This window comes from Tachyglossus aculeatus, chromosome X1 (genome assembly GCF_015852505.1).
Source record: "Tachyglossus aculeatus isolate mTacAcu1 chromosome X1, mTacAcu1.pri, whole genome shotgun sequence".
Taxonomy (NCBI): domain Eukaryota; kingdom Metazoa; phylum Chordata; class Mammalia; order Monotremata; family Tachyglossidae; genus Tachyglossus; species Tachyglossus aculeatus.
This window is the reverse complement of record NC_052101.1, coordinates 89,938,373-89,957,883: the sequence shown is the minus strand read 5'-3', so window position 1 is coordinate 89,957,883 and position 19,511 is coordinate 89,938,373. Positions and strand designations below refer to the sequence as shown.

Genomic DNA, 19,511 nt, shown 5'->3' with positions numbered 1-19,511 from the left:
AGCATCATATGGCTGGCTACCGAAAAGCAGCATTGGGAACGGGCCTGAAAGTCAGACGGTCGTGGGTTCTGATCCCGGATCCTCCACTTGTCTGCTGTGTGACCTTGGGCAAGTCATTTTACTTCTTTGTGCCTCAGCTACCTCATCCGTAAAATGGGGATTGAGACTGTGAACCCCACATGGGACAGGGATCGTGTCCAACCCAATTTGCTTGTATCCACTCCAGAGTTTAGTACAGTGCCTCGCACATAGTAAGCGTTCAACAAATACCATTATTATTATTATTATTATTATTATTATTATATTATTATTATTATTATTCCGATTAACATACCTTGAACGGGCAAATCTTAATCTTCAGAATTTGAGTGGGTGGCACCCCGAATTTTTCAATGCCTGCGGTACCCAAGCTAGGGTCCAGAAACCTGGCCAGCACAGGTAATGGCAGAAAGAGGAACAAGGAGGGGAGGGGATGCTTGGGGGGGGGGGGGGGGGTGGTGTGTGTGTGTGTGTGTGTGTGTGTGTGTGTGTGTGTGTGTGTGTGTGTGTGTGTGTGTGTGTGTGTGCCCATGCATGCAGGTCAAAAGGATCAGGTGGGGCAGGTGGAGAAGGATTTGTGGACAGGAACTCGGGGCAACATTTCCTTCCTACCCACCCTACTTCAAACCCAATCCCCCTTCCGAGTCCCTGGGGAAGCTAAAGGACCAGGAAGAAGAGGCTTTGCGCAAGGCTCTCTCGTGACTAGGCTGGGGATCTGCCACGCCACCCCCTTTCCCTCCTCGCTACTCTAAGGGGGCTGGTGACCGGACTGCAAGGGAGAACTGCACCTTGAAGGGAAATGGGGTGCTCTGCCTCTGCATGCACGGCTCTGATTTCATCTCTCTCCCTTTCCAGTCCCATCACAAGTTCTGCTGCTTGGTGTTGCACCACATCGATGCCACCTTTCAATGCCAATCACTTTTCACATTGCTCTCAATACTGGTGACTCCTTCTTGGTCTTGCAATCTTGGTCCCATGTTAGTCTATTTCTTTTCTCTCCACCCCTACTGTTGCCAAATCCTGTCACTGTTTTCCTGTGCATAACCTTAGGCATGCAACTAACCACTTCCCTGCTACTGTGGGGTGCCTTGGGGCCCAGCCAGGTCCAAATGAGTATGCCATCCCTCTTCTTCCCCCACACTCTCGGCCTCTCTGCCGCCCCTGCTACCAATTGGAGAGGAAAGAAGAGTGGCCAGGGTGCCAACTTTACATGCTGAGGGGGTAGGAAAAGGACAAAGGTCGGGGGGCAGGGGGTGGAAGCAGAGAGAAAGAAAGAGGGTGGGGGGAGAGAAAGGACAGAAGGACAGGAAGGTAAAGGGGCTCCCACCCTCTCTGCTGTGTTATCTCCTCCTCCACCCATGTCACACGGGCTTGGGGGCCAGGTCGTTCATCCTTACTGGACTCCAGAGCCCAATCACGGTGAGAGAAACCTCTGCAGCAGTTGTGGCAGAGACAGCATATCAGAAAAGGGGCCTAAAATGCCCTCCCTCCTCACATCCAAACTAGCTCTCTTCAAAGCCCCCCTTCAGAGCCCTACTGAGAGCTCACCTCCTCCAGGAGGCCTTCCCAGACTGAGCCCCCCTTTTCCTCTGCTCCTCCTCACCTCCCCATCGCCCCAATTCCCTCCCTCTGCTCCACCCCCTTCCCATCCCACAGCACTTGTGTATATTGTACATATTATTCTATTTATTTTATTAACGATGTGCCTACATCTATAATTCTATTTATCTATTTGGATGCTATTAATGCCTCTCAACTTGTTTTGTTTTGTTGTCTGTCTCCCCCTTCTAGACTGTGAGCCCATTGTTGGGTACGGATTGTCTCTGTTGCAAATCAGGTATCCCCTACTAGGCTACCAATTCACACCTTAGCTCCCTAGAAGAGATGGGAGACCCGGTTCTGGAACAACGAATGGCTGCCCTTCCGCCAAATGGATGTGGGTGCTTTTCGTGTCTCTGGAGCTTGAAGCCAGGAAATGGGGATGAGTGCAAAGCCCCGTGGCTCGGGTTCCCTACACATGCCTGTCAGTGGGTAGCTTTGGAGAGGTTGGATTCCCATGGATGAAAGAGCTGCAAGAACATCGATGAGTCAGGTCGTTCCCGGGGGGGCCGACTCTGAGGGGGCGAAGGGGGATTTGCCTCCAAATGGGGCAAGGCCATTACCTTGGCCCCCACAGCCCTCGGGACAGGGCGGGCAGCCTTAGCTAGCTACCCGAACAGTGCTTGGCATATAATAAGCACTTAACAAATACCATCGTTGTTATTATTATTACCCCCTCTCCTTGGAGCCGAGATGTTGGTATTACCTCTTACTCCTTGCCAGCAGGCTGCAGCCCCCAACCTCGCCCTGGTGGGTTTTCTCTCATTCATTCAATTGTATTTATTGAGCATTTTCTGTGTGCAGATCACTGTACTAAGCACTTGGGAGAGTCCAATCCAACAGAGTTGGAAGCCACGTTCCCTGTCCACAAGGAGCGTATAGTCTAGACGGGGAGACAGACATTAAAACGAGTTACAGATGGATATGCCCTTAAGTGCTGTGGGGCGAATATCAAGAACAAAATCAAGATCCCAGGTGCATAGGTGGTGCAGAAGAGAAGGGGATAAGGGATTTCTCCTTAGTTCATTCAGGATACAGCTCCCACTAGCACATTTTTGAAGCTATGCCTACTGGCTCCAAAGTAACTCCCCCGGTTCTGATTATTCCAAAATCATTTAAGCACTTCACCTAGCATCTGAGGCTATGGATATGTACTGCTACGATAAACTATGCTTAGGCTTTCCTTCTCTTCTCATTTTCTCCAATTTCACTGGATCGTAAACTCCTTAAGGGGTGGTTTTTCACCGCCTAACTCCTCCCTGTGCCGGTGGTTGCGGCATTCGGCATCCACACGGGTGTGTTCAAGTTCTGCTGACTGACTTGAAATCAAGCTGGCTTTTCCCTGGAGGCCCTAACCAGAGCCTGATGGAGCACGGGTTTCCCACAGGCCATTTTTACAAAGAGAGAAGTGAAGGGAAGGGAGAGGTGCTCACCCGAGGATGCAGAATGGAATAAGGGAGCAATTTCCTGGCCTAAGCATTAAAGTACTTGGGACTGCCCTCCCAATAACCCCACAGTTCATGACAGGGTTGGGGAAAGAGACAGCACCTTGAAGATAGTTGTATTAGAGACCTGCAGACTGGGTTGTTGGACGGGGCACGATTGAAAGGATATATTTTGATTCTTGAAGTCCTAGTCTGAGTATCAGGAGAAAACTGAAAGGGGAATGAGCTTAGACTCCTGGAGAGAGCCAAAACCTAATTCCATTTAGTTGCCGCTTCTTAAACTTCCTAGTAGGCACCCTTTTTGATATTTTGCTGACTCAAGTCTGGGGAACATGGGAACAAGTACAAAAATACAACTTCCATATTTCTTTATCCGCCTTTGAAGAACCAAGTTTTGCTTCAAGTTCTAAGACTAGAACTCCCCCCGCCAGGAGAAACCACCCCACCGGCCCCGACCCCATCACCCACTGTTTGAAATTCAACTTAGGGTTTGAACTATTTTTGAAATATACTTAGAATCAAGGTTGAAAGGACCCAAAATAGTGGTTCTTTGACATAAGAGCTCTTTGAGCTTGTCCCCCATCCCCACCCCAGGCTAAAATTCCTGCTCCCTATTTGCCCCTGTGCTGAAAATGAAAAGCTGGCACCTCTGCTCAGAATCATTCAAAATTGATTCAGTCTAGAGTAGGATAAAATGGTTGGAAATGGAAAGTGGAGCACTGAAATAATGAGGTGATGGAAGAAATAATGTCACAGATGAGAATAAAGGAAAGGAGACAAAGAGCCTTGAGGAACTTCGTGGCTCAGAATAACATACTACAAAAGATCCAAAAAAATTAATCTCGAGCCATTGACCACCTCAAAACATAATTATGGCACCCCACCAAGAACATCTTAACTGACTGCCTACAGAGAGCCTAAGCAGTGAGAAAGCTTTTCCAGCATTCTGAAAAAGAAAATTCAACAATCCAGATAAAATGGAATGATGAAGACTAAAATCAGAGGCTAAAGAACTTAAACAGGCTTGCCCTGAGGTAATTAGCCTTATTCAGTACTGAAGTAAAACTCTTCATTCCGTATATTAATTGAAAGCCAGAGCTAGAAGAGGGAAAAGGGCTGGAAAAAGATACCTCTGCAGTGAAAAAGAAATGAATTACGGTTTACTACTACAGAATGCTTTACGATTTTCCCCCCTAAAAATCCTCCAAGAGCAAAAGCACGAAACATCTATTTTCCAAAGTTTCTTCATGCTTAATTCAGAAGATTTTTAATATTGGCTTTAAAGGCATTGCGATGCAGGACCGCCACCAAAGTGTTAAAAAAATTTAGTATAAAAATATCAAGTTTCACACACATACTAAATGTGCTTTCATTATCTTAGCAAAGAATACACGCCAGGGATGCCTAATTAGACAAACGTTATATGGAAAAGATGCTTGGCGGTCACATAAAATACAGGCAGTTGAAATGCAACCACCAAGTATGTTCTTCAGTGCACAGCTTATTTATACTCAATTTCATCCTCACTCACAAATGCATTTTTGGTTGCCAATGCCTAGGCTAAAGCAGGCACTGGTAAGATTTTCCTGTTACTGTGAGTCTCAGCAGGTGAATCAATCAACTGTATTTATTGAGCACTTACTGTGCGCAAGGTGACGGGGGGGTGGGAGGGGAGAGGAAAAGATGAGAAGTGGCATGTGGAACAAGTGAACAACGTATGTGTGGAGCTTACAGTGGAAGCCATGTCCACTATCAGGTTTTATATAGCCAGCTTTGTCAATTTCCTGGGGTCTCTATGATGCCCTTGCTTCCCAAAGTGGAAGAAAGGCCAGCAAAGGGTCGGGGTGGGGGGACATGGACATAGCAGAGCAAGAGCCTAAAACAGTAGGGGAGAATTTGGAAGCCATAGCAACTAAGCTTTGATCTGCCAATCTCTAGAGGGTGTGAATTCTAATTTTAGTTCTGAATCACCAAAGGCCATACTAAGTTAGGACTTAACCTCCATGCACTTCACGTTCCTCAATCTGAATATAGCTAACCTACGTGTTTGAAAATGATGTCACGGACAGTGAACTTTATTTTAGACTGTGAGCCCACTGTTGGGTAGGGACTGTCTCTATATGTTGCCAACTTGTACTTCCCAAGCGCTTAGTACAGTGCTCTGCACACAGTAAGCGCTCAATAAATACGATTGATTGATTGATGTGTGTGGCTGGAGAGACCAATGCTCTCCTGACAGTCCCTGCCACACTGTGCCCACAAATACCGCCCTTTGCGGTGGTGATGTACTTGCCATTTGTCTCCATTTTTTTTTAAATTTCAGGATGGAAAAGAGAAGCATTAAATTATCTCACAGACTTGCACTGAATGTTGCAACGTGAAAAGGTTTTGGGTTTTTTTTTAAAAAAACAAAGCTACCCAGTCACCCGCAATTTACAGATTAACAATATACTTTATCTAGTTTACAGAAACCTGCCTTATAATATGCAAATCAAGTACTAGGCAGCAGAGCTCCCCAAAGCCAATAATAATAATAATAATAATAGTTATGGTATTTGTCAAGTGCTTACTAAGGGTCAGGCACTGTTCTAAGCGCCGGGGTAGATACGAGCTAGTCAAGTTGGGACATAGCCCCTGTCCCACAAGGGGGTCACAGGCTTAAATCCCCATTTTCCAAATGAGGTAACTGTGACCCAGAGAAGTGAAATGACTTGCCCAAGGTCACACGGCAGACAAGTGGCAGAGCTGGGATTAGAACCAAGGTCCTTCTGACAACAAGACCCGTGCTCTTTTTCCAGTGGGCCACGTGGCTTCTACACAGCATTAAAGACATCACAAACACGGCCCGAGAGAAGCCATCGTTAGGCCTCTGAAGAGCGAGGACGGCTCCAGCCTTGTCACAGGAAAGGAGAAAAACCACAAAAAGATGGCAACGACATTTTCCTATTCTCCTCAACACACCTTCTATGACTGAAGCTTGAAACCCTTCTAACGTGCAATCAGACTGCATTTGTCCCAACCTCAACAGCTGCCTTCCTAAAGTCTATGAGCAGCTAGAGGTCTCCAGTCAGAGCCCTCAAAAATGGCAAACCACCGGGATCTGATAGCATGACCCGATAACAAGAACAGAAGGGACAACCTGATTAATCACCTCTACTAGCTTTTCCTCAAAGTACACAACGTGGCAGAGATACTGCAGAATCCCAAAGATGCCACCATCAGTGAAAGATCAGACTGCGGCAGTTAGAGGCCTCTCATTACTCTCCATTTCTGGCAAGACCCTAACTAATAATAACAACAACAGTGACATTTGTTAAGCGCCTTCTACGTGCCAAGTGTTGTATTAAGCGCTGGGGTAGAAACAAGATAATCAGGTCAACATGGGGCTCCCAGTCAAAGTAGGAGGGAGAACAAGCATTGAATCCCTATTTGGCAGATGAGGAAACTGAGGCCCAGAGAAGGTAAGTGACTTGCCTAAGGCCACACAGCAGACAAGTGGCAGAGTTGGGATTAGAACCCAGCTCCTCTGACCCCCAGGCCTGAGCTCTTTTCAGTAGGCCATACTGCTTCTAGAGCAACTACTGAAAAGTATCAAAGATGGTATATTCCTGGAATCACACTGGGGTTTCAGATGTCTGTCTGGCCCAGCACCCCAGATATAGGAAAAGGGCAGGGAGCCTTTCTATATGCCTTTTATAGAGCTTATGAAGGCATTTGATACCGTCGGTAAATCTGGACTCTGGAAATCATTTACAAATTCGGCCGTCCTAAACAGTTCATTAAGAGTCTAAGGCTTCATGATGGCGCACAGCTGGCCACGTCAGGGCTGGGGGGTGCCCTGTCCGATTCATTTCCTGTTGCCAAAGGGGTTTTAAAATAATAATAATAATAACGGTATTTGTTAAGCACTTACTATGTGTCAGGCACTATTCTAAGCGCTGGAGTAGATACAAGCTAATTAGGTTGGAGACAGTCCCTGTCCTACACAGGGCTCAGTCTTAATCCCCATTTTTCCAGATGCGGAAACTGAGGCCCAGGGAAGTGAAGTGACTTGCCCAAGGTCACAGAGCAGATGAGTGGTGGAGCCAGAATTAGAACCCATGACCTCCTGACTCCCAGGCTTGTGCTCTATCCAAAATGATACACAAATGGTTGTAAGCTGCTTTGCTGAATGAGCCAGGAGTTAGAGGCGAAGTCTAAAGAAAACCAAGGTAGTGTACCAGACTGTGCTACAAAAGCCATACACAAAACAAAATCTATATTGGCGATACAGGGTGAAACGTGGTCCCTGAATTTTAATTCATACACAGCACACTGATCAAAGATGCGATAGACAGGGGAGAAGAAAATCAAATCAAGGAGGCCTGCACATTCTCCGGAAGACTGTCAAACCGAGTGGGGCGGCAATGTAGTGTTCGGCCTTAGGCCAAACTTAAGATCTATGGATCAACCTTCTTTATAGCCGAGAGACCTGGTTTTCCCCACAGATGCTGCAGCTGACTCTTTTAACAGTTCCAATAATGTCAAATACAGGCTAAACAAGTGGCAAGACAGAGAATGGCACGGTGTGGGTGCGCAGGTGCACAAATACAGCATATCTACTTACAAATTAGTTTTTACATTCCCCTGCCCTCCTTTTCCAGGAGTGACCAAGTTATAGTTATTTCCAAGTAGTCTCCAACATCACTTACTCTGCTGCTTTTTTCTTCTCCAAGACTTTTACATCTCACCGTTCATCATCTTTGCCAACTAAGGATTCTCCCCTTCCCAAATGTGACTGGCAAACTGTGACTATGTTCTCATTGGGTTTTTATAGAATCTAAAATTGCTCCTTTCTATTACTGAAGGCCCAATTCACAAATTTTCCAGGGTTTGTAAGGTTTTTGAATTATGAACTCAACCTAGTATGATGTGATGGCTTCTTGCAACTGGCTCCTTACCTGGGATAATTTGGCAATCTTTGCACGGGAGTACTAGAGAGTGTTAGTTTACCTAAATTATTGCACATAGTAAGTGCTTAATAAATGCCATTATTATTATTCTTATTTTACATGCACGGTATAAAGGGGAGAATGGTAGACCTGCACACCCACATTTTGCCTGACTTATGGGTAAGGTCAGCTGCACTGAATGATAGTCATGTAACAAATAGTATTTATTAAGTACTTACTGTTTGGAAACCACTTTACTCAGCCCTGAGAAAGAAATATACAGATGATGTATAGAGCCAGTTCCTGACCCCTAAGGGCTCCCAACCTAATAGGGGGCTTTGGGGTGCTGGGGGGGAGAAGAGGTCCGGTGACAGAGCCGTAAGGAAAGGTGAACAAAAATACAAGAGACAAAAGACGATGAAAGTATGAAAGGAGCAACAGGATTTCAGGTGCCTCACGGTTCAGCAGAACGAGCAGAGAAGTCACAGCTGTGCTTATGGCAGTGACCTTCTCAATGACTGAGAAGGTTTGTTGCCACTGGTCACGTCCTGCCTGGGCTGGAGCAGGGATGACAGGAGTCCCAGTCCCCAATCCCAGGGGAAGCGGGGAGGGGAACAGCTTTCTTCCGGTGCGTCTAGACCCTGGAAGTCAGCTGTAAGGGGGGCGGCAGTCAGCACAAGTGGCTGCCGCTGATCGAGGGAGGGACTGATGGGAAACTCAGTGTCGTGGGGGCTGGGGCGGCCTCTCTCCCGCACAGCTGGGCCCCAGAGGTCAGCTGGAGGGGGAGAGACCGACGGCTCGGGTGGCCGCTGCCATTTGAGTCAGGCTGGAGCAGGGACCGACGGGAGTCCCGGGGTCATGAGGGTGGGGCGGTGTCCAGAGGCCGGGGGTAAGGGGAAAGACGGGTGGTTCACGTGGCCGAGTGTGAGGAAAGTCATGGCTGGGACTGTCCTGCAGCCATGCTCTGCTCCTCCTCCACCCCAACCCCAGACCTGCCCCCCTACTCCTCAGGACTGAGGAGCAGGCAGCCAGTGGACACCTAAACGCCAGCACAAGGAACAGGTAGGGGGTAAGGTGGCTACCTGTAGTATCCACGGGTACCGGAGGCAAAGTTACAGGTCAGGCAGAGCAAGCACATTCGCTGTTGCCGTTGATGAGGCTGGGACTAAATCTAACAGACCTGAACGGGTTCTAAAGAGTGGGTTGGTTAGTGTTTTTGTTGTTGTTAGTAGCATCACAACATTTCTGAATACAGGTCACTCAATGTTACAAGTTGATGGCCGGTATTTGGATAAGGGACTTTTAGACCTAAAATTGTTTTGGGATGGAGTCGTTCCTCCAGGGCCAGTCCAGAGCCTCAATCACATTTACTGAGCACTATGTGTGGAGCACTGTACTAAGCGTTAGAGAGAGCACAATCCAACAGAGTCGGTAGACACCTTCTCTGCCCACAACGAACTTACTCCTGGGCAGTTTGCTCAATATTCATGAAGTGCCCACACTAACATGGATGCAGTCCTCACCTATTTGAGAGAAGCAGCGTGGTTCAGTGGAAAGAGCATGGGCTTTGGAGTCCAAGGTCATGGGTTCAAACCCTGGCTCCGCCAAGTGTCAGCTGTGTGACTTGGGCAAGTCACTTCACATCTCTGGGCCTCGGTTACCCCATCTGTAAAATGGGGATTAAGACTGTGAGCCCCCCATGAGACAACCTGATCACCTTGTAACCTCCCCAGCGCTTAGAATAGTGCTTTGCACATAGTAAGCGCTTAATAAATGCCATTATTATTATTATTATTAAATCTTAAAGTGAACAAGATGCCCAACCATTTTAATGTCTATATCCCTGTGGGCTTTTGGAGAATGTCTTTTTCACTTACAAATACCATAATCGCCAAAAGGCTGATCTAAGCTTCTTTCAACATTTCCTCTTCCTCCCAATGCCCACCCCCAAATACTCTCATCTGGCCTGAAACCTATCATGCAAAGTTTCACACTAAACTACGTGCTTGTTTTAAGTTAATGGAATGTCAAAAGGGGGGCTTAAAGCAGAAGGCTGACAGCTGCCCTATGCAGCAAAGACAATGACTGCCTCTCTAAAACAAGGAAGAAATTTGAAGAGGAGTGCCTTGATAGATTGTTTAGAGGACTGTGAAGAGTTTTGCAATGTCTGTTTTCTCAGATTCATCCTCTTTTTTCCAAATAATAGTAGACACAATGCAACTGATGACTAAGACTTCTGTCAGATCTCATGATTGTGCTGTGTCGCTGAAAGGAAAAGAAATCTCCGCATAGAAACAGAAGCTTTTCGACTAGTGATCAGCTACTCAATCTTTAGGACAATTACAAATTTCATCCCAATCCTCCCTCAAAGTCTGATTAGAACAACAAAACATTTCATTTATATCCAGCTTGCTCACTCTTCAGGACCTTTTAACTGTTCGTGAGGACAAAAAAAAGGCACAATGAACACAGAATCAGATATTGTCTGAATTTACACTCATGCTGGTTTCTTGAACTTAGCCTCCCTTAATTTAAAAATCCTAGCACATCCCAGCACTGTACAGGAGACAAACTAGTTCCGCCAGCTGTCACGTAACTGTTCCGAAGACAATGTTGGCAGGACAGCACTGTGAACTAACCGTCCCAACCAAATCCGGCAGCCTTATCCAGGTTTAGAAAGAATTGCCAAATTCAGTGCTCCTGTCTGAATTCAGAGGGACAGACCGAAAACTATCTATTGGGTAGCTGTTTCCTCTCAAACCATCATCGTGTTTCTCTTTTACACCTGTGGTACAACTGATTGCAAAGCTTATACCCAGTTCTAGACCGCGAGGGTTGAGTTTGGGCAAAACCCCATGCTATGGAAAACTGGCACCGAACACGCCGTACTCACCTGGTCCGATGTCATGGTGCGCCACATCCAAACAGGTTTGCGTTGTTAGATGAGCATCCCCCGATTCCCCAATAACGTTCTAGCGGGCACCAAAGATGGGGATACTGCTAGACCTGAGTGTATATTTAGCTGCCTCTGGGATCTGAAAACCAGGCCACTGCTCGTGAAGCTGCAGCCGTGTATATGACTACATATTTATGGATGGTCAACAGAACTTTACATACGTCAAGACTGACCTTGGGGGTTGCCGCTTTACCCCGCAGGCTGCCTGCGGTTTTTGCTCAAAACAGACCCTCCCGTACCCGATTGCTGCATGCCACTTCTCTACTGATGCTCCCAGAAGCCTCGACTATGCCACATTGAGGTTGCGTAGCTTTCAAGTCTTTCTTCTGTTCACCCTGGCCTGTAGCCATACCACTTCAGGACCACGTCCAACTGTGTGGGTTCCGCAGTCATCAGGTCCCATGTCCGGCTGGGTGGAATAAGCATCTCTGCAATGACGAGTGGCAGGCTTGGTTCCAAAACCTTGTTGGTGGGAAGTCCATCTTGTCATTTGACATTGTGTGGTTTGTAGGTGACGCTGATGAAATGGTCCAAGAAGCTAAATGGGATGTCTGAATGGTCCAGGTCTCCTAGCCATATCAGTCTGGCCTGAAGCTTGGTGCCACACTTTTTAGACAATCAAAAGGCAAGCTGACCTTCCTGGTTTAATTTTCTACTTGATCTAGTAGGGCATCATTGGACAGCGTTGCCTAGGTAGCAGAAAAATAAAAGACACTTGGCTCCTTGCCCAGTTTCCTTGGTGCCGGCTCTCTTGTGTGCTTCTGTTGATGTATACTGCCCAATCAGAAGGAAGAGTATCCCAGAGGACTGAACACATTCTAAGCTCCAGTTAGAGATCCCACGTTGTAATAGTAAATACAGTCGGCTTTTGTATTTGAAAGGTGGCACTACGGATGGTGAAGTTTCCATGTTTGTGTGTGGGTGGGGAGGGAAGGGAGCAGGGAGGGTAAAGAGAGATAAAGAGGAAAAGGCCAATGAGGACCCATAGTCCAGGCCTTGAACGAGTTGTCTACACGCGCTGCCTAGAATTCCTCAACAACAACTCTCTCCTCGACCCCCTCCAGTCTGGCTTCCGTCCCCTTCATTCCACGGAAACTGCGCTCTCAAAGGTCACCAATGACCTCCTGCTTGCCAAATCCAACGGCTCATACTCTGTCCTAATCCTCCTCGACCTCTCAGCTGCCTTTGACACTGTGGACCACCCCCTTCTCCTCAACACGTTATCTGACCTTGGCTTCACAGACTCCGTCCTCTCCTGGTTCTCCTCTTATCTCTCCGGTCGTTCTTTCTCAGTCTCTTTTGCAGGCTCCTCCTCCCCCTCCCATCCTCTTACTGTGGGGGTTCCCCAAGGTTCAGTGCTTGGTCCCCTTCTGTTCTCAATCTACACTCACTCCCTTGGTGACCTCATTCGCTCCCACGGCTTCAACTATCATCTCTACGCTGATGACACCCAGATCTACATCTCTGCCCCTGCTCTCTCCCCCTCCCTCCAGGCTCGCATCTCCTCCTGCCTTCAGGACATCTCCATCTGGATGTCCGCCCGCCACCTAAAGCTCAACATGTCGAAGACTGAGCTCCTTGTCTTCCCTCCCAAACCTTGTCCTCTCCCTGACTTTCCCATCTCTGTTGACGGCACTACCATCCTTCCCGTCTCACAAGCCCGCAACCTTGGTGTCATCCTCGACTCCGCTCTCTCGTTCACCCCTCACATCCAAGCCGTCACCAAAACCTGCCGGTCTCAGCTCCGCAACATTACCAAGATCCGCCCTTTCCTCTCCATCCAAACCGCTACCCTGCTAATTCAAGCTCTCATCCTATCCCGTCTGGACTACTGCACTAGCCTTCTCTCTGATCTCCCATCCTCGTGTCTCTCTCCACTTCAATCCATACTTCATGCTGCTGCCCGGATTATCTTTGTCCAGAAACGCTCTGGACATATTACTCCCCTCCTCAAAAACCTCCAATGGCTACCGATCAATCTGCGCATCAAGCAGAAACTCCTCACCCTGGGCTTCAAGGCTCTCCATCACCTCGCCCCCTCCTACCTCACCTCCCTTCTCTCCTTCTACTGCCCAGCCCGCACCCTCCGCTCCTCCACCACTAATCTCCTCACTGTACCTCGCTCTCGCCTGTCCCGCCATCGACCCCCGGCCCACGTCATCCCCCGGGCCTGGAATGCCCTCCCTCTGCCCATCCGCCAAGCTAGCTCTCTTCCTCCCTTCAAGGCCCTGCTGAGAGCTCACCTCCTCCAGGAGGCCTTCCAAGACTGAGCCCCTTCTTTCCTCTCCCCCTCGTCCCCCTCTCCATCCCCCCGTCTTACCTCCTTCCCTTCCCCACAGCACCTGTATATATGTATATATGGTTGTACATATTTATTACTCTATTTATTTATTTATTTATTTATTTTACTTGTACATTTCTATCCTACTTATTTTATTTTGTTGGTATGTTTGGTTCAGTTCTCTGTCTCCCCCTTTTAGACTGTGAGCCCACTGTTGGGTAGGGACTGTCTCTATGTGCTGCCAATTTGTACTTCCCAAGCGCTTAGTACAGTGCTCTGCACATAGTAAGCGCTCAATAAATACGATTGATTGATTGATTGATTGATTATGAACATGAAAAGGCTGCCCTTTGTCCCTTCTTGTATTGTGATGCTTAATGCCTGCAGTTCCATGGCACCATTTTCTCTTTGGCCTCCCTGTCTCTCATTCCAATTGAAGCTTTTGCTTTCACAGAGCCACTCCCTTCTTGATAGCAACGTGCCACGCTGGTCCTTCCCCAGCAACTGACTCCCAGTTCTCTGGTAGGATAGGGTCATATCCAAGGCTTGGCTTTAGTGTGTCTTGAGAATGTTTCTTCAGCCCTCTTTGCTTTTGGTTTCCCAATTTCGGCTTTCCACACAGCCCATAGCCTCAAGTAGCGCTACGCAAAATAGGGAAACCCATCACACAACTAATTTCACCTAAATTATGATAAAGAAAGGGTCAAATGGACAATTCCAGTCATAACAGTAACCTTGAAATCTTGGACAGACTAAGTTACTTGGTAGTAGTCAGACATCAAATCTACTGATAGCATCAAATGCTTTAGGATCGTGAATTCGGCATTGTCCCGATGCATTGATTTTCTTGTAACGCTTCCAATGAGTTTTAATAATGGTGGTATTCCTCAGTACTCTTCCTCCTCATGCTAACGATCTGATTTTGCCACATGTGCATTATGAGCAGTGTGTTGAAGTTGATAACGCTGCAGTACATCAAGGCCTCAAGGAAAGTCTCAACCAATGCAACATAGTAAGTTCTCTACTGGGAAGCAACAGGGATATACTGCCTGGCATGCAGCAATCAGGTGGCTTTTTGAGCGGAGTCCATTGCAAACATGAAAAAAAAACACCCTACATCTGGTGGTGAAAGTGTTGTCTGGACTAAGGTGAGCATCAAACCAACATATGTAAAGCTTTTGGTGAGGACAATGATGCTTTTTCTGTATACACTGACTCGTTTAAATGAAAAATATCTTAGTGGCATGTATTTAAGTTGTTTGAGCATGTAACTCAGTAGCATTAATTATCACGCATCACTTTTTTAAAAAATGCTTCATATTGTTTTGGTCAATTCATTGAATCCTGGGATTCACTCTGCACTATTTCCTGTGGGCAACTCTATTTCACAGGGTGCTCTTTCGCTTGACACTATATTCATGGAACCCGCTGAGGGTGTTAACCAGAGTAGAGCAGTAAGTTGTGGTGGCTTTAAGAGCGAACTCTGCTGCCCAGAGGCTGGAAGAGTGGGGAGATGACTACATCTGCTTTACTACTACGTCGAGGCCTCTGAGCTTCGTTGCAACTCTGTGAGTCCAGTTAGAGTTGCCTCCAGAAGGGCTCTGGCTAGGGTCTTACCGACAATGGAGAGCAGTGAGATGCCGTGTTATTTTGTGCGGGCAGCTTTCTCTCACCTTTCTTCCTGAAATGCTACGATATTTCCTCAGTGTTCCATATGTTGAAAGGCCCACGCAAACATCTAAGTAGTGCGACCTCTCCCTGCTTGTAAATATTGACAGGTATGCCATCAGATACAGGAGCTTTACCATTCTTCATGACTGACAGCTGGCTGGCATCTTCAAAACAAATGCAAAGCAAACCAAACCATTTCACTTCATGGCAAATCATCGGAAAACACTCTAAGAGGTTTCATTTACGATTCAGGCAAGTTTACCCTCAAATGATTTTAACTTCTTCGCAAAAAGGTATTGCACCGGTGTGCCGCAATTCTTTTTCCTAAGTCATGACAAATGCCAATTACATTGCCAAATTCACTCCCTCTTTCAACTTTATGACACATCGGTTTCAACTTTACATCTCTAGGCTCTTTTATGGCATTAGCTCCTGGGGCACAGGGCACAGATGGGACCACTCAGGTGCCTTGGGGAAACCATTTTAAAAGCCATGATCTGGGGGGGGGGAGGAAGGACAGTTTAGAAGAAAAGAGCAGGGAGGTGGGAGGGGTTACCTGATCACCAGAGTCACAAGGTAAGGTCGACATCCATTTTTTCTACTTCCAAAGAAGTAAGAGTTGGCTATACTATGATGGGACCATTGCGACTCGATATAAATACATTAAGGTAACTCTATGACATCTATAATTGAGTCACAATTCTGGATAATTTGGGCAAAAAACAAGGTATCAGAATAAAGTCCCCTCATTTAAAACACTGTTCCCATGAGACAATTAGTTCCAACTTGCATTTAATTTTCAGGAATTGTGTCAACTGAATCAATTGCGTCAACTCCTAGGACCGCCTGTAGAACAAAGTGCTGAAATCTTTTATCATGAGGATTTAGATTTCTGGCTCATGAACCAGACCCAGAATGACAGTTTTAGGTGAGGATGGTGCCATACATGGTACACGGGGCCTTTAGTTCAGTTGGTACATTTCCTGCTTAGCTTTAATGCCACACCACTCCGAGGCGTTACACCGTGAGGTGACACCCCATGTAATTTGAAGTAGGGTGACGAAAATGACATGTTTCTCAGATGAACTATTTCCAAATGTAAAACGTGTCAGATTTGGGCTCCCACACTGATGCCTATCAAAAGTTAGCCTCTTGGGTCCCTTCTGGGTATTATTATCAGTAATTAGGAAGCTGTAACCAAGGAAAGGGAGCAAAATCAGGTAATGGAGGAGATATAGGATGAGGTGGAGCTAAATAGATGAGGGGAACTGGATATTTTTGGAGAGAAAAAGGAAAACGCTTGAGAAAATACTGGTGGTGAATACTGATGGATAAAAATGGAGAGCTTGCAAAATTTGGTATGATTTTACAACGAATCTCATGGACGTTACCAGCACGCCCAAACCCATCATCCTTCTAGTATATTCAATGATGACTGTAAACTTAGAGAACCCATGTACACATAGTTCTAAATTCAAATTTGTGTAAGCAGCCCGGAAGCGCGGTCACCATTCACATAGGCAATTTCATTTCTCATCAGCCAAGTGCTCTTCAATCAATCAATCAATAATAGTCACTGTGCAGAATGCTTAGGAGATTACAACAGAACTAATATGGTCACGATCCCTGCCCTCAACGAGTTTACAATCTAGTTGTGGGGGGGAGAGCCAAACCCTAAAATAAATTTCAGATAGGAGGAAGCAGTGGAGTATAAAAGATATGTACATCAATGCTACGAGGAGAGGGAGGGTGAGTACCCAAGTGCTTAAGTGACGCAGAAGTGCTGAAGTGGCGTGATTTGTTTAGCATAAAGTCTTGGAGGAAAATTCAAAAATTCAGAGATGAGAGCCATCTTTCTGGGAATCCAACAGAGCTGGCTGGGCTGGCAATCACAGCTAGTCTCATTCAGCGGGATCCAGATGCAGGTCGGGGAGTGAGACGGGAGATGAACAGTATTCCAATCTTACTCCCTGCTCTGCTGTTCTGAGGAAGGTCTGTCTCTGTGCTCAAACATTTTGGGTTTGGGTTGATGCCGGTCCGACTGAAGTCTCTTCTGAGGAACTATTAGGAGCCAAATGGCAAAGCTTCTTGGCATGTGTTTCCTGCAATTTGACACATTTTGGGAACTGCAGCATGGCCTAGCTGAAAGAGCACGGGCCTGGACGTCAGAAGGATCTGGGTTCTAATCCCGGCTCTGCCACTTGTCTGCTGCGTGACCTCGGGTAAGTCGCTTCCCTTCTCTGTGCCTCAGTTGCCTCACCTGAACAATGAGGATGACTGTGTCCAACCTAATTCGCTTGTATCTACCTCAGCTCTTAGTACAGTGCCTGGCACATAGTAAGGGCTTAATAAATCCCATTAAAAACAAACAAAAAACCTGACCAAACGCTTTGTGTCCATGTGTCAGTGTTTCAAGCACTACCACAATTCCTTAAGCTAAGTCTGTCCGGTAAATCTCTTTGATCAGCATACTACAGATTGTTCATCAGTCTTCATGTACCCTCAATGCATTCCTTCGCATCAGACTTTCAGGCAAACTTGATTCATCCCTTCCCAAAGGGTTGCAATAGTTCCTTTCCAACTCATCATCCTTTCAGTATAATTCGAAAGAGTTAAGTATCCATTAGGAGCAAACATTTGAACTCTAACCCTAAATTCCCAAGGACTGAACTTGATAGTAGCCATGGGGGGGGGGGGGGGTGTGAAGGGGAGGGAGGGAGAGAGGGAGAGAGAGAGAGAGACAGAGAGAAAAACATCACCCATCCAGGACTGATTTTGCCTAGCCTCAATCAATCCAGGCAGGTTTTATTTACAGGACAACTGACATTTCACGGATGTATTTATTTACAGGTTTGGACAGCCCCGCCTGGCTCATTTAGTCACTGTCTTGACGTGTTTAGGTCTGTTCCTTTATAGGCCTGATGTGCTGCTCGTTTCTCTGCACTCAACTGTGGTAAACTTGCCAACCATAGGCCCTGACTTTTCATTCTGAGTGCAGAGACTTGGTAGGAGGACTGGGAGGGGATAGATTTCAAAAAGCTAACAGGCCAGAAAGCCACCATTCTGGGTCTCTGTTGAGCCTGGCCCAGTGGGGGAGGCTGTGTCATCTAGGGGAAAGAGCACAGGTCTGGGACTCAGGAGACCTGGGGTCTAATTCCAGCTCTGCCCCTGGCCTGCTGTGTGACTTTGGCCAAGTCACTGAATCTTAATGGACCTTAGTTCCCTCATCTGTAAAACGGGGTTAAGATACCAGCTCTCCCTCCCTCATAGACTAAGTTCCAAGTGGGGCAGGAACTGTGCACTTAATAAATGTCATCATTATTATCATTACTCAGTCCTGATGGGATGGAGATATATATATATATATATAAAATATAATCTGTACATTTGTTTATTTGAGCAGCATGGCCTAATGGAGAGAACACAAGCCTGGGAGTCAGAGGAGCCGGGTTCCAATGTCAGCTCTGCCAGTTGCCTGCTGTGTGACCTTGGGCAAGCCACTTCACCTCTCTGTGCCTCAGTTTCCTCATAAGTACAATGCCTGTTCTCCCTCCTACTCAGACTGAGTCCCACTTGGGACAGGAACTGTGTCCGACCTGATTAACTTCTATCTACCCCAGCATTTAGAATAATGCTTGACACATAGTAATATGATAATGATAATAATAACAATAGTAACATATTTGCTCAGCTGTTTCTTCCCGATGTGTTTTATTATATCCTTCTTCTAGCTCTCATTACCTGAAATTAATTTTTGTCTGTCTCCCCCATCCATTGAGTTTATTGAGGACAGGGAACAAGTACATTTCGACTAGCATACTTTTCCAAGTACTTAGCACAGTGCCTGGCACTCAATAAATACCACTGTTTGATCACTTCAGAGTCCTGGAGTGAGTAATGCTGGCAGTCGAACTCAAAGAGTCGAGGGGACAATTGGCCCCATGGAGTCCATTTCTTACGCTGCTGAAACTAGCCTTGGATTTAAAAAGAAACTCCCATAAAACTACTAAAATGATATCCAATGGATTAATCCCCAAGAAGTACATGAGAGGAAGTGGTTAGGTAAGAATAACGCAATACAGTTTTGTGCGATGGGTGTCCTAAGATCCCCAAACAAATCATCTGGAAACCAAAAGTACAAAATTCAAGTGAATTTCTGATTGGTCTACAGATACCCTCTTCTTCCTTTTTTCAAGGGCTGACTGAGCTCCGTAGGACTTCCAGCCCAGAAGGGGAGTTATCAAGCTCAAACCAGTAGCCGTTCCCAATCCTGACTACTGTTTAATCTGCAGTGAACAGAGTGGTGGATAAACTCCCATATAAAGATATATTTAAAGATATCTATGTATACGTATACATATAGATAGATATCTTTAACATATGGCTAAAATAACAAACATTCCTGTAAATCCTTTTTCTTACTCTCCCTTACTAGGATTAAAAAGAGGTGCATGTTCATTAAAGAGCTCAGCTGGAAAACAACATTTCTTTTTTTCAAGCCTGTCCACAGAAATACAATGCTTCCGTCCATTTCTTCAATACAATGGGGAAAGTCCATTTGGAGGGAAAGGAATCTAAACAGATTGAAG

The 19,511-nt window shown here is 46.4% G+C and overlaps 1 protein-coding gene across 2 annotated transcripts in view; it reads right to left on the bottom strand.

Annotated features, from left to right (window-relative positions):
- Positions 1 to 19,511, bottom strand: part of RHOA (ras homolog family member A) — a 68,940-nt gene that overhangs the window by 34,185 nt on the left and 15,244 nt on the right. The window contains exon 3 of one of the 2 annotated variants that reach the window (XM_038772662.1): positions 14,925 to 15,086. The exons of the other annotated variant lie outside the window; for it this stretch is intronic. The gene's annotated coding sequence lies outside the window, so the exon portion shown is untranslated. The remainder of the gene's footprint in view (positions 1 to 14,924; positions 15,087 to 19,511) is intronic. 2 annotated transcript variants of the gene reach the window in all.